At 42.5% G+C, this 26,140-nt stretch overlaps 1 protein-coding gene and 1 long non-coding RNA gene across 21 annotated transcripts in view; one reads left to right on the top strand and one right to left on the bottom strand.

Moving 5' to 3' along the window:
• DST (dystonin) overlaps positions 1-26,140 on the top strand; it is a 613,928-nt gene that overhangs the window by 147,502 nt on the left and 440,286 nt on the right. The gene's annotated exons all lie outside the window — the stretch shown is intronic.
• On the bottom strand, positions 2,351-4,792 carry LOC130361984 (uncharacterized). Its single transcript, XR_008891220.1, has 3 exons — positions 4,732-4,792; positions 4,338-4,447; positions 2,351-2,572 (listed from the first exon to the last, which is right to left on the bottom strand). It is a non-coding gene; the product is annotated as an uncharacterized LOC130361984 (long non-coding RNA).

The raw sequence follows: 26,140 nt of genomic DNA, 5'->3' as shown, positions 1-26,140 counted from the left end.
TATAGATAAAGCAATTCCTTACATATAAACATAAGAAAGATCTGCTGGGAGCTGTAAATCACTGTCTATGTCAGTGTTTCCCAACCAGGGTGCCTCCAGCTATTGCAAAGCTACAACTCCCAGTATGCCCGGACAGCCCGGCATGCTGGGAATTGTAGTTTTGCAACAGCTGGAGACACCCTGGTTGGGAGACAATGGTTTATGTAGAGGACAGGAGCTTCTTCAGGGTCCTATACAGTACACGCAATGTCCCAAATGGAGCCCCCCTTACTTGGTGTCCAAAGGAGCAGCTAACCCTGGCACAGGTAAGGAGTAGTACAGAACTTGCTGGTTCCTCCCTGTACTTTAGGGGGCGTTACCAGACACCGGTCAGTGCATGCACTTCAGTAATAGAGGTGATTTACCAGTAAAATGCCCATTCTGATTGGTCAGTTCCTCCAGTTGTGACAGGTATCACAGATCTAGACTGTCTGTAGCATTGTATGTTGAGTCTGGTTTCAAGTTACAGTAGTCCAGAAAATACCATTGTATGTTGAAACTATTGTATGTTGAGGCCATTGTAAGTTGAGGGATCACTGTATTCAGTGTACATGTGTCTGCCTTTTAATCTCATATACATATAAACCTTATGTGCCATTAATGTGCCAGGTTTATGTTTCCCAGAAATGCCTATAGTTGGACATTTGCCTCCCTTGAAAATTGAGTTAGACAGTAATATGATGCTAAAAAGCATTAGTATTAGAGAGTCTGAACTGAAGTTATTGATCACATAGCTGAAATAGTCAGGGACAAGTCTTCTGAATTGTATCTTTACATGACTCCAGGGCATGGATATAGCATCATACTGAACTGTGGTTACAGGCATGGCTAAGCCTCTTGAAATCTATATGTATATTAATGTGACTTTTATTATTAATAATAAAATGTGAGTCCTTGGTACTGTGTTGGACTTACAGCACCCACCCCATTATCAGTGCACTGCGAAGAATCAGTGTAATGACTGTAGCCTTCAAAACGTGTTCCAAATCTTGACACATTCTGGGTGGGTAGTCAGTTATACAGTATTGATATTTAGAATGATTTCACTGTCTGACAATGTAACAGCTTTTGTTACATTTAGTTCTCACTGGAACTTGAGGGATCTGTTCTAATAAATGTTTGTCCTTACCAAAAACAGGAGTTAAAGGGATCTGTCATCCGTATCACCCCACTAGGTTGGCCGAATGGTTGTTATCTCCTGGCACATTTTATGCTTCTATGATCATGCATAGTATTACCTAGCCTGTGTTTTGCTGTCTAAGTTCACATTGCCAATAGCATCTGTCCCCTTCAGGGTCCATTTGGCTTTTTTTTTTCCTTGCACAGAACGGACCCTGAAACGGATTGGAGCCCAACGGACACTGCCAGGTCCCAACGAACCCTATTCACTTGAATGGAGTATGTTGGGGATCTGGCAGTCTGTAGTGCATGCACTATTTTTTTCGCCATTAAACTCTGGTCATTCTGATTGAATTGCAGAAGAAACTTCCAATAGCGAGTCAGACGGCAGTGTGAACTTAGTTTAAATGAGGGAGTAGGCATAGCACTCACTTCATGGCTTTGAACTATGTACAGCGGATACATTTGCAATTTTCTAGATTCCTAGTATGGCTTTCCACCATACACTCTTATGGTTTGCTATTGGAAGGTAACTATGATGTTCCTTGTTTTTGCTGCATTACAGCTGTAAATAGACACATAATAATAGGTTTTTAGCAAATAAGCCCAGATTTATCAATTTGTCTGAGACAAAAATGTGTCTGACAGATAGCAACAAATTACATCTCATTTTGAGACATGCAGATTGATACATTTCGACCATTATCTTTTCTCCAGCTTCATTATTGTTGGGGTACAGGCATTACTAGTCTACATTGTTTATTTGGTTGCTTGAATAGACTTAAACTTGCTTCTATCTTTGTTGGGTACTTTTTTCTGTAATGTTGTTTTGCATTTGCGCTTTACAGGAATGAATTTGTACATTTGTACATGTATGATCTGTGTAAATGTTTTTATCTGTGTCCCAGCTTTTTTGGGCCTTTTGTTAATTTACCGTGATAATACATTTTAAATAATTTGGGTGTGCATGCATTTTTGTGTTGCTGAGTTTTACTGTCTTGTCCATATGCCCTGACACATGAACAAGGGTTATACTTGTGAGACAATATTTTCAAGAGAAATAGATGGAGAGCTAACGGAACTGAGCCTTATACATTGTTCTCCCTTATTTTGTGGAAAGTTAAAAACAAATACACAGTTACAATTGTAGGAGATATTAGTACACCAATCATGTGTACCTGTTCTTGTGAATTCATTTCTTATAGTAAACCTTCAATGGAGAAGGATAGAGAAATCTATAGCGTGTCCTTCTTTACTAATTGCTTAATCATTTCGGACCTTTAAATAATTGATAATGGTATTACAGAGGCTTACTGACTGCATGCTCCTGTTTTGTGGGGGGTGAGGGAAATCAGAATGTTCTTGTGTGCTTTAGCGGCCATTATGAAGTAGTTCTTCTTACTGTTGTGTTTGCCTGTGTAAAAGAAAACAAAGTTTAGTGCCAGGATAGCTATGGTTAATCACACATGGCAGAATGTTGTTGTAGTAGTGGGGGTAATACTGGCTGCTGGCTGCCAACTTAAAAGGACAACTTAAAGGGATATTCTAGTATAAAAAAATGTATATGTTGCTAGGGACAAGATAAAAATAAAAACAACTTAGACTCACCTTCTTCGGTCCCCTGCAGCTCTTCCAGAACCTTCCGGCCCCCTGTTGTTCACCTCTTGTTACTTCTGAGGTGAGACCTCTCATCAGGACTTTCCTGCTTAGGCTATTACTGATAGAGGCAAAACACTGCTGCAACCACTGATTGGCTGAGCAGGTCTATGATGTCATGTCCCCAAACCTGAGAATGCTACATAGCAGGGACCAGAGCTTTATGATATAGCCAGTGGCAGGAAATGAGGAAGGTAAGTGTATGTTTTTTTTTATTTACCACTATCCTGAGCAACAGAAAATGCTGCCTGGATAACCCCTCAATAGGATCTTTCGTCAGAGCGTTTCCCAAGTCCCTGAAGGGCTGCAACCCTTCGTCGCTCCCTCCTATCACTATTTGTGCTTGATTGACAGTCAGGGCTGGGCTTCCAGATGTAATTTCAGCACTGTGCATACAAATTGTGTGTGGGAGCCAGATTTGGAAACAGGGCTCAGCTTCCGGCTGACTGTCAATTTATATGTCTCCTGTGTCTTAAAGCGTACCTGTCAGATCCCCCCATAAAGAAACTGTTATATGTTGCTCAGTACCTCATCCTGATAATGAACATCTAATTTTTATGTGTCTACGACTTATATTTTTCTCATAATTACCTTTATTTACGTGCCATCATTGCTCAGTGAGATTTCTGTCCATGCAAAGGCATGAGGTGTGTCCCTATCTTCTCCTTAATGTGATGACTCCTCCCCCTTCCTCACTCTGCTCTGTTTCAAAAAGGGCTGGAGCAAGCTCTGGACCTGCCTGCATCCCTCTCAATCACTCATGGTGTCCATGATGTGTCGGTGACCACTGGACACTGCAGGACTAGTATGTGTCCCAGGAGGCAGGGGACCCCTAGTGGCCACTTTCTTGACTGGCTTTTTCAGTATGAAATACTGAAAATTTTCTGATGAAAGCAATTGCAAAACAGTTTTATTTTTGCATGCTTTACAACATATCAAAAGTTATTGTATCTGACAGTGCCCATTTAACGAAGAAGTGTTTACTACATTTTTATACTTTAGACTAAACAGAATTACCATAGTTCAGAGAGTCTTGTAGAAAATTATTTACAGAATGCATAACAAGCAAGAGTTAACAACACTGGTCCACATAAGCTGTAAAATAATAGTTAATAGAGTTAATAGCCTGTTGGAGATGTCACAACTCTGTGCATTTTCTGTCTGAAACAATGTATTGTCACATATAGAAGATTTATGGGTATTTGCTGCCTGATAAAGAATTCCTATTGTGAACCTAAGCATCCATTTTTTCCCCTGCTTTATTCATAACAATGGCCCAGATTTATCAAGCTGTGTGAGAGGAAAAAATAGAGAGATTTTCCCACATGAACCAATCACAGCTCAGCTTTCACTTTACCTCAGCTAGTTACCTGAGCTGTGATTGGTTGCTGGGGGAAAATCCCTCTATATTTTCTCTCACACAGTTTGATAAATCTGGGCCAATGTGAGTATTTTGCAAAATCTAGGAGATGCATTGTATTTTATTCTCTATAAATACGTATCAAAGCATACTGTATATTTACATGAAGGAAAAATTACTCCAGAAATGTCTTCGACTGAAAATGTAGTCCATACATCCATACATACATCTAGGTTAAGTTATGGCTTCAGTAGACATCTCAATTTCTGCAAGCTTTATAAAAAGAAAAGGGAAAGTTACAGTTAATTCTGTGTGAATTCACCCTAAGGGTAGGGCCACACGTGCTGTTGGCTGAGTATTTTGCTACGGATTTTCTGCAGCTTATTTTGCTGCTCATTGACGTCAATGGGTAGGAAGGAGTGTGTGCAGCAGCAAATACGGAGCAAAATGTGGCATGTGTGACCCTGCCATAAATATGCATATTTTTTTTGCATATTCTGCTAAAGATTTTCTGCAGTGGATTTTTGCTACACATCGAATTGCATGTGTAAACATACCCTTACACTGTGGTGGATGACATACAGAACACTATTAGGGAGATTTATCAAAACCTGTGCAGAGGAAATGTTAACCAGTTGCCCATAGCAACCAATCAGATTGCTTCTTTCATTTTTTAACAAGGCCTCTGCAAAGTGAAAGAAGTGATATGATTGGTTACCATGGGCAATGGGCAACTTTTCCTTTGCACAGATTTTGATAAATCACCCTCATTGTCTTGTTAGAAGGTGAACCTTTGGCCTAATCTGAGGTCCAGTACACTCTGGATCATGTTTTCATTAAGAATGTTGCTCCAATCAGCCTCCCTGTCCCAACCGCTTAAAATGACCCCCACAGCATGATGCTGACACCACAATGCTTCAATATAGGGATGGTATTGGGCAGTTAATGAGCAGTGACTGGTTTTCGCCAGACATGATGTTTCTGGTTTCATCACACCAGCAAATCTCGGCTTCATCAAACCAGATCATCTTGTTTCTCACTGCCTGAGAGTCCTTAAGGTGCTTTTTGACAAACTCCAGGAGAGCTTTCATGTAGGGCTGGGCGGTATACCGGTTCATACCGAATACCCAAATTTTTGGGCTGCACGTTATGAATTTTTCTCCATAACGCAATACCGGTTGGGCCCCTCCCCCTTGGGAATGAATTATCAGCCCAGCACAGCACTGTCCCCACATCGGGGAACTGATCATATGTGACCCGCCAGCGCTTTTTTGCTGCCCCCCACCAAATCATGTGACCCGCCAGCGGCGCTGTTCTGCTTCCCCCCCAAATCATGTTACCCACCAGCGCTGTTCTGCCCCCCCCCCCATTAATGATCAGCCCAGCGGGGTACTACTAACATATGTCAAGCACTGCCCTCCTCCTCTTTGTTGGGGGCCACCGGCGATGGAACTCTATACTGTATGCCAGTGGTCTCCAACCTGCGGACCTCCAGATGTTGCAAAACTACAACTCCCAGCATGCCCGGACAGCCAACGGCAGGTTTGAGACCACTGCTGTACGCTGTATCCCTATGCCCGGGCTGCAAAAGATAAAGAAAATAAACTTTAACTTACCTACGTCGGCCTTACGCTGGGGACTGGAACGTCAGACAGCCGTCAGCCTATCACCGACCGCAGCGATGTCCCGCTCCGGCCAGTGATAGGCTGAGCCCACTGTCATGTAAGGAGCTCTGGCCGGCTTCTTACATGACAGTGTGTTTAACCTATCACTGGCCGGGGCGGGACATCGCTCCGGCCGGTGATAGGCTAACGGCTGTCCGACGTTCTCATCCCCAGCGTAAGGCCGACGTAGGTAAGTTAAAGTTTATTTTCTTTATCTTTTGCAGGCGAGGCATAGGGATACAGCGTACAGCAGCGGTCTCAAACCTGCCGTTGGCTGTCCGGGCATGCTGGGAGATGTAGTTTTGCAACATCTGGAGGTCCGCAGGTTGGAGACTACTGGTGTACAGTATAGAGTTCCATCGCTGGCGGCCCCCAACAAAGAGGAGGAGGGCAGTGCTTGCGGGTGACATATGTGAGTAGTACCCCGCTGGGCTGATAATCAATTGGGGGGGGGAGAGCAGAATAGCGCTGGCGGGTAACATGATTTGGTGGGGGGGGAGGGAGCAGAACAGCGCTGGCGGGTAACATGATTTGGTGGGGGGGGGAGCAGAACAGCACTGGCGGGTAACATGATTTAGGGGGGGGGGGAGAAAAAATACCGCTATATACCATGGAACCACCATAAGTTACAAAAATACCGTGATACACATATTTGGTCATACCGCCCAGCTCTACTTTCATGTGTCTTTTGCTGAGTAGATGTTTTTTTTTTTTTTCTGCCCTAAAGCCCAGATTGGGGGAGTGCTGCAGTGATTGTTGACTTGGAAATTTATTTGATCTGCAAAGAACTTTGCAGTTCAGCCAGAGTGACCATTGAGTTCTTTATCACGTTTCTTAGCAAGGCCCTTTACTTAGCATGGTGGGACGGCCAGCTCTAGGAAGAGTCCTGATTGTTTCAGTCTTCTTCTGTTAAAGAATTATGGAGGCCACTGTACTTTTGGAAACTTTTTGTTGTTCCCTTCTCCAGATCTGTGCCTCCACACAGTCCTGTCTCTGGGCTATACAAACAGTTCTTTCCACCTCATGGCTTTTTCCCCCCAATAATATGCATAGTCAGCTGTGAGACCTTTATATAAACAAACCATGTCTTTCCAAATCCTGTCCACTCAACTGAGTTTTTACACAGGTGAACACTCAAGATGTAGAAACATCTTAAAGATGATCAAGAGAAATTGGAGGCACCAGAGCTTTATTTCACTATTATAGCAAAGGGCCTAAATACTTTAATCTTTTAGTTTTATCTTTATGATATATTTTAAAAATTTCCAAAATTATTTTTACACATTATTATTATTTTTGTTATAGTGTCTTTAGTGCAGATTGATGGAGAAAACCTTTAATGTTTTTTGTATTATAGCACAAGGCCACAACATAACAAAAGGGAAAAGGGTCTGAAGATTTTCTGAATGCATTGTATACCAATCTTATGCATTTTCCTACGATAGTTGTCCTATAGATGTGATTCCTATAGATGTGATTCCCACCTAAAGGATCCTATCTGAAGAACTAGAGTCATACAACCCTAAGGCCATGCTCACATGTCCAGAATTTCTGTGCGGAAAGCATAGTCACATTGTATTCAAAGGGATTCTGCTGCAATATGCACACAGAGGAATTTCAACACCAGATGATTCTGACCTGGAAAATCCGATTTTTGTGTTCACAGAAAGAATGATCCTGTTCATTCTTTCTGCAGAATCAGCATTTTCCATCTATGAGATGGCACATTCCCGTGCGGTCCTAGCGCAGCCTGCGGAGTGTCCGCACAGAGATTTTCCGTGCGGACATTCCAGACGTGTGAACAAAGCGTAACACAGCTGCCTTACTAGGTAGTATGGAAGCAGAGTAACTGACTTGAATAGGCTGCCGCACCAGATGGAAAGTGGGTCTGGAGATCAAGACATTTTTTTAAATAGCCATATGCAACATATATTTTACAGACATTTAATAAAAATTGCAATCTACATGTGAAATTTTTGTTTACCCTTGTAGAAGTACCAAGTAGATAGTTTATCTTTCTTTTTTATACTGACTTGATTGGATTTAATATAGAGCATTGTATAACATATACCTTAAAGGGGTTATCCAGGAATAGAAAAACACATCTAATTTCTTTCAAAAACAGTTCCACGTCTGTCTCCAGGTTGGGTGTGGTTTTACAACTTGGCTCCATTCACTTCAATGGAACTGAGCTGCAGAACCACACCCAACCTGGAGACAGACGGGGAGCTGTTTTTGAAAGAAAGCAGCTGTGTTTTTCTATTCCTGGACAACCTCTTTAATACAGTGCATTCAACAGGACACAATTATGCTCTATAGAGAATCAGCTTTTTGTATGTATTTTATTTTATTTTAATGTTAGGTGGAATAATCCTTTTAACTAGGACATGTTACAGTGGCGCTCCGGGGCTGATATTCGATCGAGGGACGCCAGTCTGCATGCCAGTCTCAGCCAGGTTGTGTCTCTCCTCCCTGGTGTCACCGCAGCTCCGGCGTGCGTGCCTCTGCTCCCTAGGGCATGTGCGCGTCGGAGCTGTTTCTTAAAGGGCTAGTACCAATTAATTAAAGTGTCTGCACCTGTCCCTTGTCCAGAAGTATCTGCTCCTCCCTGTTCCCGGTGCTGGATCTTTGGTTGTCTAGCCTTAGTGTAGTCCTGTTTCTCAGAGTCTTTGTATCTGTTTCTAGTTCCGCCCTATCCTGGACCTGTGTTTCAGCCCTGTTCTTCTGCCATCCCACCACGTCCTGCCAGCCACGTTCTGCCAGTCGCTGTCAGTGCCACGTCACCCCCCCCCCCAGCTACCTGTGTGGACGAGTCGTGCCAGGGGTAGCGACCTGAGTGCCACCTGCCGCAGCAAGACCATCCCACTTTGCGGCGGGCTCTGGTAAAAACCAGTTGCACCTTAGACCCCGCTCCCTGGCACAGCTCAAGTCTCCTTCCACACAGGCCCAGAGGATCCACCACATGCTTTCCACCTGCTGTGATTCCTAACAGGACACCAGCACCAGTACTTTCATCACTTCACTAGTTTGCAGCATTGAATTCCGTCTCACTTACATATTATGACTTTGCTCACTGGGACTTATTTAATCTCTTCATTCTTTAAAGTGCCTATAAATTAGGGATCGTCCGATTATCGGTTTGGCCGATATTATCGTCCGATATTCACGATTTTGTACGTTATCGGTATCGGCAATTACCTTGCCGATAATCCGATAATTCCCTGCACCTCCCCCACCCCCCTCACCGCACCGCATCCGCACCGCACCCCCCACCGCACCGCCCCAGCCAGAGACCGCCGCTGCCCAATTGCCTCCCCCATCCCCAGTTTTATAATTACCTGTTCCCGTGGTCCGCGCTACTTCTGGCTCCTGTGGCGTCCTGTGTTACGCTGTACTGCGCAATGACTAGTGACGTCCTCAACGCGACGTCACCGTCAGTGCGCACAGTGACAGTCAGAAGCGCGCGGGCCCCGGGAATAGGTAATTATAAAACAGGGAATGGGGGAGGCAATGGGGCAGCGGCGATGGCGGTCTCTGGCCGGGGCGGTGCGGTGGAGGGTGCGGTGCGGTGGTGGGGGGAGGGCGGTCACGGTGGTGGTGATAGGATTTAGGAGGACCCCAGGAGAGGCAGGGGGAGAGAAGCAGGTGGCGGCAGTGGTTTCTGGCACCGCAAAAGCCGCTGCAGTTCATTGAGATAAATAGCCGATAACTTATACCGGAATATCGGTATAAGTTATCGGCTATCGGCCCTAACCTCCACAGAGTATCGGTATCGGCCCTAAAAAATCGATATCGGCCGATCCCTACTATAAATGATTAATGGTTGATAATGCTGGTTGTAGGGCTGTACTTTCACTCAACGCTGCCAAAGCTTTTGACAGCGTAGAGTGGAACTTCTTGTGGAGTGTTATGCGACGAATGGGTTTCTGGCCCAAATTCTTGACCTTGGTTCAATTGTTGTATGCGGCCCCCGTGCTAGAATTCGATGTAATGGCCTACTCTCCCAGATGTATGATGGTGTCCAAAATTTTTCTGCTGCATCGGGTGTATCGCACTCCCGCATTGTTGCATAGGATCGGGGTATGGCCGGATTCCTGCTGCCCCCGTTGCTCCTTATCCGATTCTCACTTGCTTCATGTGATGTGGGACTGTACTCATCTTGCACAATTTTGGAATGATTTAAGGCTATTGCTTAGGAGAGTGTATGGTTGCATGCTCAGATTGTCCGCCTTGACATGTGCCCTGGGTTACTTAGATGGGTTAGATGGGGATAGTGATTTATATATTTGCATTAGCAGAAATTTATATCAAGCTCGTAAATTAATTGCACAGCATTGGTTAAGAGCCTCCCCTCCTACTATTTCTTAGTTGATTAAAAAATTGAATCATATCATTAGACTGGAGAAAGGTGTATATCTTAAAAGAAAATCCATAAGTAAATTTGAGTCTGTCTGGGGACCTTGAATCGATACCCCTGGTTTGCCTTCCACATACCTGCAGAGGACTCCTATGGAGGTGCTTTTGGGGGGTCTACTCACTAATCGACCTCCTGACGAAGTGGGGAAACCCACGAAATAACGTTTGTTGAGGTGCACGGGGTCTCCTGATGGTCACTAGAAGTATGCCTGTCACAGGTAATGTACTATATTGATGTATTATTCTGATCTTATAGGGTCTATGGTTGAGATTATCTTATAGTGCTATATGAAGGAGGCATTTTTGTTATCTGGCATACTCCACTATTATGGTTGATGGTACCTGGGATCCCATGCATAATTTGGGGTATATGTTTTTTATGGGTTAGGGGTTGTCTGTCCAGTTGTCATTATATTGTTCTATATATTTTTCTATTAATAAAGTTTATCTATTTTTGCAATTTATGGTAGTGTGGGTTAGGGGTTGTCTGTCCAGTTGTCATTATATTGTTCTATATATTTTTCTATTAATAAAGTTTATCTATTTTTGCAATTTATGGTAGTGATTTTTTGGGGTGACAATTGTAGGTGCATCTACTCACTAATGATATCTGATATTTTGACCGCATCCTGTTTCTGTTTCCTCTGTATTGTCGCTCTGTGTGTATGTTGGTGTGCTGTGTTGTCTTGTATTTGGTTTACTATGAGTTGTTTGCGCACTGTATAGATGCCCATATTTCCTCTGTACTATTTACTATTACGTTCGCCTTTGTGTAATATGTTTTCAGGGTATGGTATTTTCACATATGTTTTTTTGCTATAACTATACTCAATATATGCGGGTTGAGTTCCTGTACTGTACTGCCTCATCCTCAATGATAATTTACCGGATCTATTGTGAAGAAAAGACACCATGATTAATGGTGAGAGCTGAGCCATAAGAGGCTTTGATGTTTGCTCATCCACACTGCCTTTCTTTGCATTTACAGGAACTCAGATCAATATTTCAGGATCTGACAAATTTTCACTATTACACAGAAGTTTATGTTTCATAGGACCAGGAGATGCTGTCAAAAGATGTCAGTACAAGACAGGATTCTCAATGTCAAATTCATTAGGCATTTCAACTTAATTTGCCTTAGTTAGGAAATATGTATCCGACATAGTGAATCCATGTTTGTATCACAAGCAAAAGTTAATTCTACGATAACAATCATAATAATTAATACAATAATAATAATATGAATAACAACAACAATAATTATATTTATATAGTGCCAATATTTTTAGGAACACATCATTATTATTATTATAAGTTATTTAATTCTAGTTTGTGATTAAAAAAACAAACATTTATTTCCTACTGATTTTAAGGACATTTAAGTATCTTCAGTAAATTGTTCCAATGTACTTATTTAAAAATTGCATCATATATTTAGTTAGCTCTTAAAGGGGTAATCCAACCTTTTAACATTACACTCTTCCTTACACTCACCATACTTTTAGTAGTAGTAGTGGTGAAAAAAACCTGAAGCTTTCCCCATTCACTTGAATGCTACTACCAGTATATTGATTGTAGGATGAGCAGCAGTCAACCTTGATGAAGCTGTGGTCGGACATTAGTACTGCAGCCTCTTAAAGGGGTACTCCGGCGCTAAGACATCTTATCCCCTATCCAAAGATGCCTGATCGCGGGGGTCCTGCGGCTGGGGACCCCGGTTATCTTTCATGCAGCACCCCGTAATCCTCCAGCCCCGTGATCGGCAGTCATGAGACCCAGAGCGAACATGCTCTGGGCGAGCATGTTCGCTCTGGGTCTCATGACTGCCGATCACGGGGCTGGAGGATTGTGACATCCCGGCTCCGCCCCCGTGTGACATCGCGCTCCGCCCCCTCAATGTAAGCCTATGGGAGGGGGTGTGACAGCTGTAATACCCCCTCCCACAGGCTTGCACCAAGGGGGCGGAGCCTGATATCACATGGGGGCAGAGCCGTGATGTCACAATCCTCCGGCCCCGTGATCGGCAGTCATCAGACCCGGAGCGAACATGCTCCGGGGGCTGATGCTAACAGGGTGTTGCGTGAAAGATCATGGGGGTCCCCAGCGGTGGGACCCCCGTGATCAGGCATCTTATTCCCTATCCTTTGGATAGGGGATAAGATGTCTTGGCAACGGAGTACCCCTTTAAGGCAGCTGATTGGCTGGGTTGCCAGGTTATAAAACCCTTGCCTAAGTGATAGTGATCTAGAGGATCGAATGTACATTGTAAAAGGCTGGGTAACACCTAATATCCACTAACACAACACAAGAATGTACTGAGCCTAACGTAGCATATTTCTTATGACTGAACAGAGCCTAAGCCTGTATATTTCTTATGACTGAACAGAGCCTAAGCCTGTATATTTCTTATGACTGAACAGAGCCTAAGCCTGTATATTTCTTATGACTGAACAGAGCCTAAGCCTGTATATTTCTTATGACTGAACAGAGCCTAAGCCTGTATATTTCTTATGACTGAACAGAGCCTAAGCCTGTATATTTCTTATGACTGAACAGAGCCTAAGCCTGTATATTTCTTATGACTGAACAGAGCCTAAGCCTGTATATTTCTTATGACTGAACAGAGCCTAAGCCTGTATATTTCTTATGACTGAACAGAGCCTAAGCCTGTATATTCCTTATGACTGAACAGAGCCTAAGCCTGTATATTTCTTATGACTGAACAGAGCCTAAGCCTGTATATTTCTTATGACTGAACAAAGCCTAAGCCTGTATATTTCTTATGACTGAACAGAGCCTAAGCCTGTATATTCCTTATGACTGAACAGAGCCTAAGCCTGTATATTTCTTATGACTGAACAGAGCCTAAGCCTGTATATTCCTTATGACTGAACAGAGCCTAAGCCTGTATATTTCTTATGACTGAACAGAGCCTAAGCCTGTATATTCCTTATGACTGAACAGAGCTTAAGCCTGTATATTCCTTATGACTGAACAGAGCCTAAGCCTGTATATTTCTTATGACTGAACAGAGCCTAAGCCTGTATATTCCTTATGACTGAACAGAGCCTAAGCCTGTATATTCCTTATGACTGAACAGAGCCTAAGCCTGTATATTTCTTATGACTGAACAGAGCCTAAGCCTGTATATTCCTTATGACTGAACAGAGCTTAAGCCTGTATATTCCTTATGACTGAACAGAGCCTAAGCCTGTATATTTCTTATGACTGAACAGAGCCTAAGCCTGTATATTCCTTATGACTGAACAGAGCCTAAGCCTGTATATTCCTTATGACTGAACAGAGCCTAAGCCTGTATATTTCTTATGACTGAACAGAGCCTAAGCCTGTATATTCCTTATGACTGAACAGAGCCTAAGCCTGTATATTCCTTATGACTGAACAGAGCCTAAGCCTGTATATTCCTTATGACTGAACAGAGCCTAAGCCTGTATATTCCTTATGACTGAACAGAGCCTAAGCCTGTATATTCCTTATGACTGAACAGAGCCTAAGTCTGTATATTTCTTATGACTGAACAGAGCCTAAGCCTGTATATTTCTTATGACTGAACAGAGCCTAAGCCTGTATATTTCTTATGACTGAACAGAGCCTAAGCCTGTATATTTCTTATGACTGAACAGAGCCTAAGCCTGTATATTTCTTATGACTGAACAGAGCCTAAGCCTGTATATTTCTTATGACTGAACAAAGCCTAAGCCTGTATATTTCTTATGACTGAACAGAGCCTAAGCCTGTATATTCCTTATGACTGAACAGAGCCTAAGCCTGTATATTCCTTATTACTGAACAGAGCCTAAGCCTGTATATTCCTTATGACTGAACAGAGCCTAAGCCTGTATATTCCTTATGACTGAACAGAGCCTAAGCCTGTATATTCCTTATGACTGAACAGAGCCTAAGCCTGTATATTCCTTATGAGTGAACAGAGCCTAAGCCTGTATATTTCTTATGACTGAACAGAGCCTAAGCCTGTATATTTCTTATGACTGAACAGAGCCTAAGCCTGTATATTTCTTATGACTGAACAGAGCCTAAGCCTGTATATTTCTTATGACTGAACAAAGCCTAAGCCTGTATATTTCTTATGACTGAACAGAGCCTAAGCCTGTATATTCCTTATGACTGAACAGAGCCTAAGCCTGTATATTCCTTATGACTGAACAGAGCCTAAGCCTGTATATTCCTTATGACTGAACAGAGCCTAAGCCTGTATATTCCTTATGACTGAACAGAGCCTAAGCCTGTATATTCCTTATGACTGAACAGAGCCTAAGCCTGTATATTCCTTATGACTGAACAGAGCCTAAGCCTGTATATTTCTTATGACTGAACAGAGCCTAAGCCTGTATATTCCTTATGACTGAACAGAGCCTAAGCCTGTATATTCCTTATGACTGAACAGAGCCTAAGCCTGTATATTCCTTATGACTGAACAGAGCCTAAGCCTGTATATTCCTTATGACTGAACAGAGCCTAAGCCTGTATATTCCTTATGACTGAACAGAGCCTAAGCCTGTATATTCCTTATGACTGAACAGAGCCTAAGCCTGTATATTCCTTATGACTGAACAGAGCCTAAGCCTGTATATTCCTTATGACTGAACAGAGCCTAAGCCTGTATATTCCTTATGAGTGAACAGAGCCTAAGCCTGTATATTTCTTATGACTGAACAGAGCCTAAGCCTGTATATTTCTTATGACTGAACAGAGCCTAAGCCTGTATATTTCTTATGACTGAACAGAGCCTAAGCCTGTATATTTCTTATGACTGAACAAAGCCTAAGCCTGTATATTTCTTATGACTGAACAGAGCCTAAGCCTGTATATTCCTTATGACTGAACAGAGCCTAAGCCTGTATATTCCTTATGACTGAACAGAGCCTAAGCCTGTATATTCCTTATGACTGAACAGAGCCTAAGCCTGTATATTCCTTATGACTGAACAGAGCCTAAGCCTGTATATTCCTTATGACTGAACAGAGCCTAAGCCTGTATATTCCTTATGACTGAACAGAGCCTAAGCCTGTATATTTCTTATGACTGAACAGAGCCTAAGCCTGTATATTCCTTATGACTGAACAGAGCCTAAGCCTGTATATTCCTTATGACTGAACAGAGCCTAAGCCTGTATATTCCTTATGACTGAACAGAGCCTAAGCCTGTATATTCCTTATGACTGAACAGAGCCTAAGCCTGTATATTCCTTATGACTGAACAGAGCCTAAGCCTGTATATTCCTTATGACTGAACAGAGCCTAAGCCTGTATATTCCTTATGACTGAACAGAGCCTAAGCCTGTATATTCCTTATGACTGAACAGAGCCTAAGCCTGTATATTCCTTATGACTGAACAGAGCCTAAGCCTGTATATTCCTTATGACTGAACAGAGCCTAAGCCTGTATATTCCTTATGACTGAACAGAGCCTAAGCCTGTATATTCCTTATGACTGAACAGAGCCTAAGCCTGTATATTCCTTATGACTGAACAGAGCCTAAGCCTGTATATTCCTTATGAGTGAACAGAGCCTAAGCCTGTATATTTCTTATGACTGAACAGAGCCTAAGCCTGTATATTTCTTATGACTGAACAGAGCCTAAGCCTGTATATTTCTTATGACTGAACAGAGCCTAAGCCTGTATATTTCTTATGACTGAACAAAGCCTAAGCCTGTATATTTCTTATGACTGAACAGAGCCTAAGCCTGTATATTCCTTATGACTGAACAGAGCCTAAGCCTGTATATTCCTTATGACTGAACAGAGCCTAAGCCTGTATATTCCTTATGACTGAACAGAGCCTAAGCCTGTATATTCCTTATGACTGAACAGAGCCTAAGCCTGTATATTCCTTATGACTGAACAGAGCCTAAGCCTGTATATTCCTTATGACTGAACAGAGCCTAAGCCTGTATATTTCTTATGACTGAACAGAGCCTAAGCCTGTATATTCCTTATGACTGAACAGAGCCTAAGCCTGTATATTCCTTATGACTGAACAGAGCCTAAGCCTGTATATTCCTTATGACTGAACAGAGCCTAAGCCTGTATATTCCTTATGACTGAACAGAGCCTAAGCCTGTATATTCCTTATGACTGAACAGAGCCTAAGCCTGTATATTCCTTATGACTGAACAGAGCCTAAGCCTGTATATTCCTTATGACTGAACAGAGCCTAAGCCTGTATATTCCTTATGACTGAACAGAGCCTAAGCCTGTATATTTCTTATGACTGAACAGAGCCTAAGCCTGTATATTTCTTATGACTGAACAGAGCCTAAGCCTGTATATTTCTTATGAGATATCAGGTCACTTTATTTTTAAGACTAAGTTATAATATTTTCTATGAGAACTTCCAATGGTTTTAATTTATAAACCATTTTACTGTAAAGTTTACATAATTCGGTAGCCAAGGATCAATTTGTTTTGTAAATGTATAATTGATAGCACTAAGTGCCTCTTGTCCGGGAAAATCCCACGAGGGCCAGCGGAATGTTAAACATACGGCATGCTCATATTTAGCTTGTCTTCTCCTGCTTATAATAAAAATATTTATTTCAAGATGTACCTGCCGGCTTGAGTCACCAGACATGCCATGCTACTTGAGGCTGAGCAGAGGAGCTCAGGAAGACCAAGTGTAATCTCTGGCTCATAAATATGTCTCTTGGGGAATTGTATCGTCTGGATAACCTGTGGTGAATTATAATATTTCTGTTTTCCTTTGATGTGTTCTTTTCATGAGTTAAATGGTAGCTGTCATTTAGAAAAAAACGTTTGATATGTCATAGAGACATAGCAAATGTTTTTATCGGTCGGGGTGTTCAGACCTCAATCACAAGGCGAGTTGGGAGAGCTCCATGCCAAGCGCATTCTCTTCCGGCTCTATGTCATGTGACCTACAATGTAATGTACAGTGTAAATCTGTGGGGTCATCCAGATCTCATAGACACAGAATGGGATGGGGAAGTGTACGTGGCAGCGTGGCTCTCTCCCCGCTCGTTCTCATCATCACACTCAGACCAGAACCTATAATTAATTGACAGATTGCATTGGCCATGCAGCCAATTGTTGACATTTGCTAGGAGATCAACAAATATTCTTGCCACTGTTGTTCCACAGTTATTATTCATACAATCCAATAGAACAAGGAGCCAGCACTGAGGCCACTCTGTATTGCATGTCATTAGTTGAAACATAACTCCTAATACTGTAGTCACATGCTTCCCCAATGGAAATCACAGCAACGCATGAGGTCCAGGATGAAAAACCTGCCTTTTCTTTTTCAGTCCACCATGAGGTGCAATGATTTGGTAGGACAAATGTTTAAAGGGTGGAAAATATATATATTTTTTTTTAATTAACTGGTGCCAGATTTGCAGATTTGCAAATTACTTCTATTTAAAAATCTCAATCCTTCCAGTACTTATCATCTGCTGTAAACTACAGAGGAAGTTATTTTCTTTTTGAATTTCCTTTCTGTCTGTCCACAGTGCTCTCTGCTGACACCTCTGTCCATGTCAGGAACTGTCCAGAGTAGGAGCAAATCCCCATAGCAAACCTCTCTTGCTCTGGACAGTTCTTGATATGGACAGAGGTGTCAGCAGAGAGCACTGGGGTCAGACAGAAAGAAAATTCAAAAAGAAAAGAACTTCCTCGGTAGCATACAGCAGCTGATAAGTACTGGAAGGATTAATAGTTTAAAATAGAAGTAATTCACAAATCTGTTTAACTTTCTGGCAACAGTTGTTTAAAACAAAAAAAAAAATTTTCCCCCGGAGTACCCCTTTAACAATACTCAAAGTACATGAAAAATAGTGAAACTGTTTGTACAAATGCAAACTTCATAACCTTTCTTGTGTAATGGGGTTATTGTAAATGCCAATGATTCCTTAACCCCTTCCCGCAGAATGTCATATATAAACGCCTGGTTGTGCAGTGCGTTCGCGCATCCCGGCGTTTATAAATGACATGCAGTTAACCCGGCGATGCGCAGCATCGCACGGGTTAACTGGCAGAAGTCCCGCTGTTTCCAGCAGGGGACAACTTCTGCTTCACCCCCAGGACCATCAATTGATGGTCCTGGTCAGCGATCACTGTGATTGGTCCCTGTGGACCAATCACAGTGATCTGGGGTGAAAGTTCAGATCCCCCGCACTGCCCGCCCCTGGAAGTCGGGCAGAACGGGGGACGAAGGCTGCGGGGGCTCGCGGGGACCTGCGGCTTTCGGGGGGAACACGTGGGGACCGGCGGACTTACCTGATCCAGCGGCGGGACCGAGGAGCAGCGCGGGACCGGCCACGTGGACGAACAGCGACGGGTAAGTATGTGGTCCTCAGAGGCAGCAGTGAAGATCTTCACTGCTGTTTCTAGGAGTCTGAAAACTACAACTCCCAGCATGCCTAGACAGCCTTTGGCTGTCTGGGCATGCTGGGAGTTGTAGTTTTGCAACATCTGGAGGGCCCCCGTTTGGAGAGCATTGTATAATGGTCTCCAATCTGTGCTCTTCCAGCTGTTGCAAAACTACAACTCCCAGCATGCACTGACTGTCCAGGCATGCTGGGAGTTTTAGTTAAGCAACATCTGGCCCTTCAGATGTTGCCGAACTACAACTCCCAGCATGCCCTTCAGCTGTCTGGGCATGCTGGGAGTTGTAGTTTTGCAACAGCTGGAGACACGCTGGTTGGGAAACATTGTTTCTAACTCAGTGTTTCCTAACCTGTGTACCTCCAGCTGTTGCAAAACTATGACTCCCAGCATGCACTAACAGACCATGCATGCTGGGAGTTGTAGTTTTGCAACATCTGGAGGGCCCCAGTTTGGAGACCATTGTATAATGGTCTCCAATCTGTGCTCTTCCAGCTGTTGCAAAACTACAACTCCCAGTATGCACTGACTGTCCAGGCATGCTGGGAGTTTTAGTTAAGCAACATCTGGCCCTTCAGATGTTGCCGTACTACAACTCCCAGCATGCCCTTCAGCTGTCTGTAGTTCGGCTGTAGTTTTGCAACAACTGGATACACACTGGTTGGGAAACATTGTCTGTTTCTAACTCAGTGTTTCCTAACCTGTGTGCCTCCAGCTGTTGCAAAACTTTGACTCCCAGCATGCACTAACAGACCATGCATGCTGGGAGTTGTGGTTTTGCAACAGCTGGTACATTCACATGGGCGAGGCTTTTACAGTGGGTTTCTCGCATCTTGAGATGCAGCAAATTTTGCGCTGGGAAACTCGCTGTAATCCCCCGCCCATGTGACTGTACCCTAAAAACACTACACTAACACAAAATAAAATAAAAAGTTAAAAACACTACATATACACATACCCCTACACAGCCCCCCTCCCCCAATAAGAACGTCCGGTACACCACTGTTTCCAAAGCAGAGCCTCCAGCTGTTGAAAAACAACAACTCCCAGTATTGTCGGACAGCCGTTGACTGTCCAGGCATGCTGGGAGTTTTGCAACAGCTGGAGGCACCCTGTTTGGGAATCACTGGCGTAGAATACCCCTATGTCCACCCCTATGCAAATCCCTAATTTAGGCCTCAAATGCACATGGCGCTCTCACTTTGGAGCCCTGTCGTATTTCAGGGCAACAGTTTAGGGCGACATATGGGGTATCGCCGTACTCGGGAGAAATTGCGTTACAAGGTTTGGGGGGCTTTTTCTTCTTTAACCCTTCATGAAAAGGAAATGTTGGGGTCTACACCAGAATGTTAGTGTAAAAATTTTTTATTTTTTACACTAACATGCTGATGTTGCCCTATACTTTACATTTTCACAAGAGGTAAAAGGGAAAAAAAGCCCCCCAAAATTCGTAACGTAATTTCTCCCGACTACAGAGATACCCCATATGTGAGCGCAAAGTGCTCTGGGGGCGCACAACAAGGCCCAGAAGGGAGAGCACACCATGTACATTTGAGGTGATTTGCACAGGGGTGGCTGATTGTTACAGCGGTTTTGACAAACGCAAAAAAAACAAAACCCCACATGTGACCCCATTTCGGAAACGACACCCTTCACGGAATGTAATGAGGGGTGCAGTGAGAATTTACCCCCCACAGGTGTCTGACAGATCTTTGGAACAGTGGTCCATGAAAATGAAAACTTGTACAGCCCACTGTTCCAAAGATCTGTCAGACACCAGTGGGGGGCAAATGCTCACTGTACCCCTTGTTACGTTCCTCAAGGGGTCTAGTTTCCAAAATGGTATGCCATGTGTGTTTTTTTTTGCTGTTCTGGCACCATAGGGGCTTCCTAAATGCGACATGCTCCCCGAGCAAAATTTGCTCTCAAAAAGCCAAATATGACTCCTTCTCTTCTGAGCATTGTAGTTCGCCCATAGTGCACTTCAGGTCAACTTATGGGGTACCTCCATACTCAGAAGAGATGGGGTTACAAATTTTGGGGAGTATTTTCTGCTATTAACCCTTGCAAAAAGGTGAAATTAGGGGGGAAACACACATTTTAGTGGAAATTTTTTTTTTTTTTTTTTTACATATGCAAAAGTCATGAAACACCTGTGGGGTAATAAGGCTCACTTTATTCCTTATTACATTCCTCAAGGGGTCTAGTTTCCAAAATGGTATGCCATGTGTGTATTTTTTGCTGTTCTGGCACCATAGGGGCTTCCTAAATGCGACATGCCCCCCGAGCAAAATTTGCTCTCAAAAAGCCAAATATGACTCCTTCTCTTCTGAGCATTGTAGTTCACCCATAGTGCACTTCAGGTCAACTTATGGGGTACCTCCATACTCAGAAGAGAAGGGGTTACAAATATTGGGGGGTATTTCCTGCTATTAACCCTTGGAAAAATGTGAAATTTGGGGGGAAACACACATTTTAGTGAAAAAAAAAACATTTTTTTTTACATATGCAAAAGTCGTGAAACACCTGTGGGGTATTAAGGCTCACTTTATTCCTTGTTACGTACCTCAAGGGTCTAGTTTCCAAAATGGTATGCCATGTGAGGGTTTTTTGCTGTTCTGGCACCATAAGGGCTTCCTAAATGCAACATGCCCCCAAAAACCATTTCAGAAAAACGTTCTCTCCAAAATCCCCTTATCGCTCTTTCCCTTCTGAGCCCTTTACTGCGCCCGCCGAACACTTTACATAGACATATGAGGTATGTGCTTACTCGAGAGAAATTGGGCTACAAATATAAGTATACATTTTCTCCTTTTACCCCTTGTAAAAATTTAAAAATTGGGTCTACAAGAACATGCGAGTGTAAAAAATGAAGATTGTGAATTTTCTCCTTCACTTTGCTTCTATTCCTGTGAAACACCTAAAGGGTTAAAATGATGACTGAATGTCATTTTGAATACTTTGGGGGGTGCAGTTTTTATAATGGGGTCTTTTGTGGGGTATTTCTAATAAGAAGACCCTTCAAATCCACTTCAAACCTGAACTGGTCCCTGAAAAATAGTGAGTTTGAAAATTTTGTGAAAAATTGGAAAATTGCTGCTGAACTTTGAAGCCCTCTGGTGTCTTCCAAAAGTAAAAACTCGTCACTTTTATGATGCAGACATAAAGTAGACATATTGTATATGTGAATAAAAAATTTTTTTATTTGTAATATCCATTTTCCTTACAAGCAGAGAGCTTCAAAGTTAGAAAAATGCAAAATTTTCAAATTTTTCATCAAATTTTAGGATTTTTCACAAGGAAATAATGCAAGTTACCACAAAAATTTACCACCATGTTAAAGTAGAATATGTCACGAAAAAACAGTCTCGGAATCAGAATGATAACTAAAAGCATTCCAGAGTTATTAATGTTTAAAGTGACAGTGGTCAGATGTGCAAAAAACGCTCTGGTCCTTAAGGCCAAAATGGGCTTGGTCCTGAAGGGGTTAAATTTAGTTATTGTTCCTTACTGTAGTGAATGATATGTTATTATTAGGTTCAGGGGGAAAAAGAAACTCTTTTATGATACTTTTTTTTTTAATTAATGTTCCCCAATGTAGCCTGCTTGGTATATTACAGGTTCTATTGTATGGAAGAACACATCTGTATGAAGGGAAGGTTTCTCTGACTGTAAGAAGTTCTTCTTTTCGTGGGAAGCCAAATATATTGCCCTGAGCTGATTAATGTGTGAGGCTGCTGGGTCAGAGAATATAAGGAGTAGCCATTGCATAATAGAATGAGCAGATGGCACTCACCAAATGCTTATAGTGGCAAATTTATTCTGTGGTACAGTTGCAGGTACACAGGCAGGTGTTTAGAAGCAATTGTTTCACGCTTAAGTGCTTTTCCTCTCGGCTTACATATTACACATCATGATCCTGCACTATTAATCTACTGCCTCTTGATGACGTCAAACGTCAGCTGACTTGCCAGCTCTCACTTGACCGTCTCGGAACACCTGAGGGCAAGAGCAAAGGAGAGGAGGGGGAGGGAGCCAAGACCATGACTCCCTCCCCCTACTCCATTCCGCCCCCCGGCGTTAAAATCGGGCAAGGTGAAGACTAATCTGAACTGCATCCTAGCATCTAGCTAACAGAGGCAAACATGTATTATTACGACACTAAGTAAGATAATTGAAGCTATACAAAATATTTCCTATTCTGCTCCCTTACAAATACATTACAATAGCAATACTATAACAGTATAAACAAGTGATCCCATAACATCCCAATACACAATAATAAAAGGGAAATAGGTTACAAAAACAGACTCATATTGTTCTTCTCTTTGAGGTCCAAAGAACCTAAAGCATCCGTTTTAAGGATCCACCTCGCTTCACGTTGAAGTAGTAGTCTGTGACGTTCTCCTACTGTTTTTGGGGACAGGTTGATATTCAAGTCCTGCAAAATACTTGTATCATTTTGATGGCGGTCCTTTACATGATATGATAAGGAGTAGGACTTTCCTTAAATGACAATGCTACTTTTGGAGAGATCTCCACAATGTGCCTCAGCATAAAGTAGGTAGAACTTTGATCCTTGGCAGGAAAAATGTTTTTTTTTTTGTTTTTTTTTTCTACTATTTTGACCAGGCTCATCATAGATGAAAACTTCAAAGGGTCTCCAAGAGAGGGTGGTCCTGGGACACTGTGTGCGCCCCCCAGATACCTTGCTTGAACATGTTTTCCACTGGTATGTCCACCCATGCACTGTATTCTCAGAATCACTATGCATGAACCTTCTTGCATTGCACAGAGAAGATGAAATAAAAGCGTAGATGTAAAGGAATACAAGATGCTCCAAGTACATAAGCTGAAACACCTACATCACTGACCATACTGGCTGCTGCATTTTTCGCCATAATCGAAATATCTATGTACTACTCTATTCTTTATTGTGGATTGAAAACATTTATAACCATCATCCGTATGTGAACGATACGGCTTATTTTGCTTGAACCAGAGTCAATTTAACATTTGTTTTTTTTCCCTATCAGTTTTTGTGTCTTTCAGTTTACATGGAGCCAAGATCTATTCAGCACCTTTGTAGTATATAGTTTCAGGTCCTGTGTTGAGCCATCACTTTTGACAAGCATTGCTTACATATACTTGAGAAATGCTCACACTTAGAAATGTGAGATGTCAGTGTAGGCTTCCTTGTATAACACACAATATATAGGGGCAGACAATTTGTTTCTTTCTATGAAAACAGTAGCATGGTTTTATTTTAATTTTAAATACTTTTCAGCCAAGTACATAGCTGTACATTAAAAAATAATATGCTTCATGTGTCTATATGATTTTGGGATGCTAGTTTTAGGGTTTCGTCCCATCAAAACAACCCTTACCCAAATGACCTGTTAAGTCATATTAACCCCTTTGGGACTCAGCCTATTTTCACCTTAAAGGGGGTACTCCGCCCCTAGCATCTTATCCCCTATCCAAAGGATAGGGGAAAAGATGTCAGATCGCGGGGGTCCCGCCGCTGCAGCACCCCGCTATCATTACTGCACAGAGCAAACTCGCTCTGTGCGTAATGACGGGCAATACAGGGGCCCAGAGCATCGTGATGTCATGGCTCCGCCCCCTTGTGATGTCACGGCCCACCTCCTCAATACAAGTCTATGGGAGGGGGCGTGGCGGCCATCACAATGACATGGCGGAGCTGTGACATCACGATGCTCTGGCCCCTGTATCGCCGGTCATTACGCACAGAGCGAGTTTGCTCTGTGCAGGAATGAAAGCAGGGTGCTGCAGCGGAGATCCCAGTGGTCCCCAGCGGGGGGGCCCCCTGCGATCTAACATCCTATCCCCTATCCTTTGGATAGGGGATAAGATGCTAGGGGCGGAGTACCCCTTTAAGGACTCAGCAAATTTTCGTTTTTTCCTCCTTCCCTTCTAAAAATCATAACGCTTTCAATTTTGCACCTACAGACCCATATAAGGGCTTGTTTTTTGCATCACCAATTGTACTTTGTAATGCAATTACTTATTTTATAATATAACCTGCGGCGAAACAAAAAATTTTTTTATTTTTGGGGCGAAATAAAAAAAGAAACACCATTTTGTAATTTTTGGGGGCTCTCGTTTCTATGCAGTGCACGTCTTGGTAAAAATGACAACTTATCTTTATTCTGTAGGTCCATACGGTTGCAAAGATACCCAATTTATATAGATTTTATTTTAATTTAATACTTAAAAAATTATTAACTACATGCACCAAAATTAGTATTTTTAAAATTGGCATCTTATGACCCCTATAACTTTTTTATTATTCTGTGTACGGGGTGGTATGAGGGCTCATTTTTTGCGCCGTCATCTGTAGTTTTTGTTTTGATGGGACTTTTTGATAGATTTTTATTAATATTTTTATGGTATATGAAGTGACCAAAAAAATGCACAGTTTTGGACTTTGGTATTTTTTTACGTGTATGCCATCGACCGTGTGGTTTAGCTAACCTTATATTTTAATAGTCCCGACATTATGCACACGGCTGTACCACATATGATTTTTTTCTTTATTACATTATTTTAGTTAAAACATGGGAAAAGGGGGGGGGGGTTTTTTTACACTTTTTTTTTTTTTTTTTTTAGTCCTCATAGTGGGCTAAAACATGCAATCTTCTGATTGCATACACTGATCAATGTTATGCCATTGCAAAGCACTGATTAGTGTAACCGGCGATCTGCTGCTCTAGCCTACTGTGCAGGCATGGAGCAGTAGATCGCCGATCGGACAACGGAGAGGCAGACAAGGACCCTCCCGTCGTCCGGTAAGCTAATTGGAACATCACGATTTTGTCCCGATTGTCCCAATCAGCTCTGCTGAACTGCTGGAATTCTTTTACTTTCACTTTAGATGCCACGATCAACTTTGAACTTTTAACGCAGCGTTTAAAGGGTTAATGCCGGGCATCGGCCCAATCGCCCCTGCCCGGCATTAGCCTTGGGTCCTGGCTGCCCGTAGAAACCCACCAAGTTTAACCAATTCTCCACCAGTGAGAACAGTTTAAACCCGTTAAACTGGATCAGGGCATACAGTCCTTAAGAGGTTAAAGGGGTACTCTACTGGAAAAATTTTTTTTAAATCAACTGAGATCAGAAAGTTAAACAGATTTGTAAATTACATCTATTTAAATATCTTACTCCTTCAAGTACTTATCAGCTGCTGTATGCTCCACAGGAAGTACTTTTCTTTTTTAATTTCCATTCTGTCTGACCACAGAGCTATCTGCTCACACCTCTGTCCATTTAAGGAACTGTCCGGAGCAGGATAGGTTTGCTATAGGGATTTGCTCCTATTCTGGACAGTTCCTGACATGGACAGAGGTGTCAGCAGAGAGCACTGTGGACAGACAGAAAGGAAACTCAAAAAGAAAATAACTTCCTGTGGAGCATACAGCTGCTGATAAGTACTGGAAGGATTAAGATATTTAAATAGAAGTAATTACGAATCTGTTT

Source organism: Hyla sarda, chromosome 3 (genome assembly GCF_029499605.1).
Source record: "Hyla sarda isolate aHylSar1 chromosome 3, aHylSar1.hap1, whole genome shotgun sequence".
In the NCBI taxonomy this organism is placed as follows: domain Eukaryota; kingdom Metazoa; phylum Chordata; class Amphibia; order Anura; family Hylidae; genus Hyla; species Hyla sarda.
Note: the sequence above shows the minus strand (reverse complement) of the source record. Positions and strands in the feature narration are given on the sequence as shown.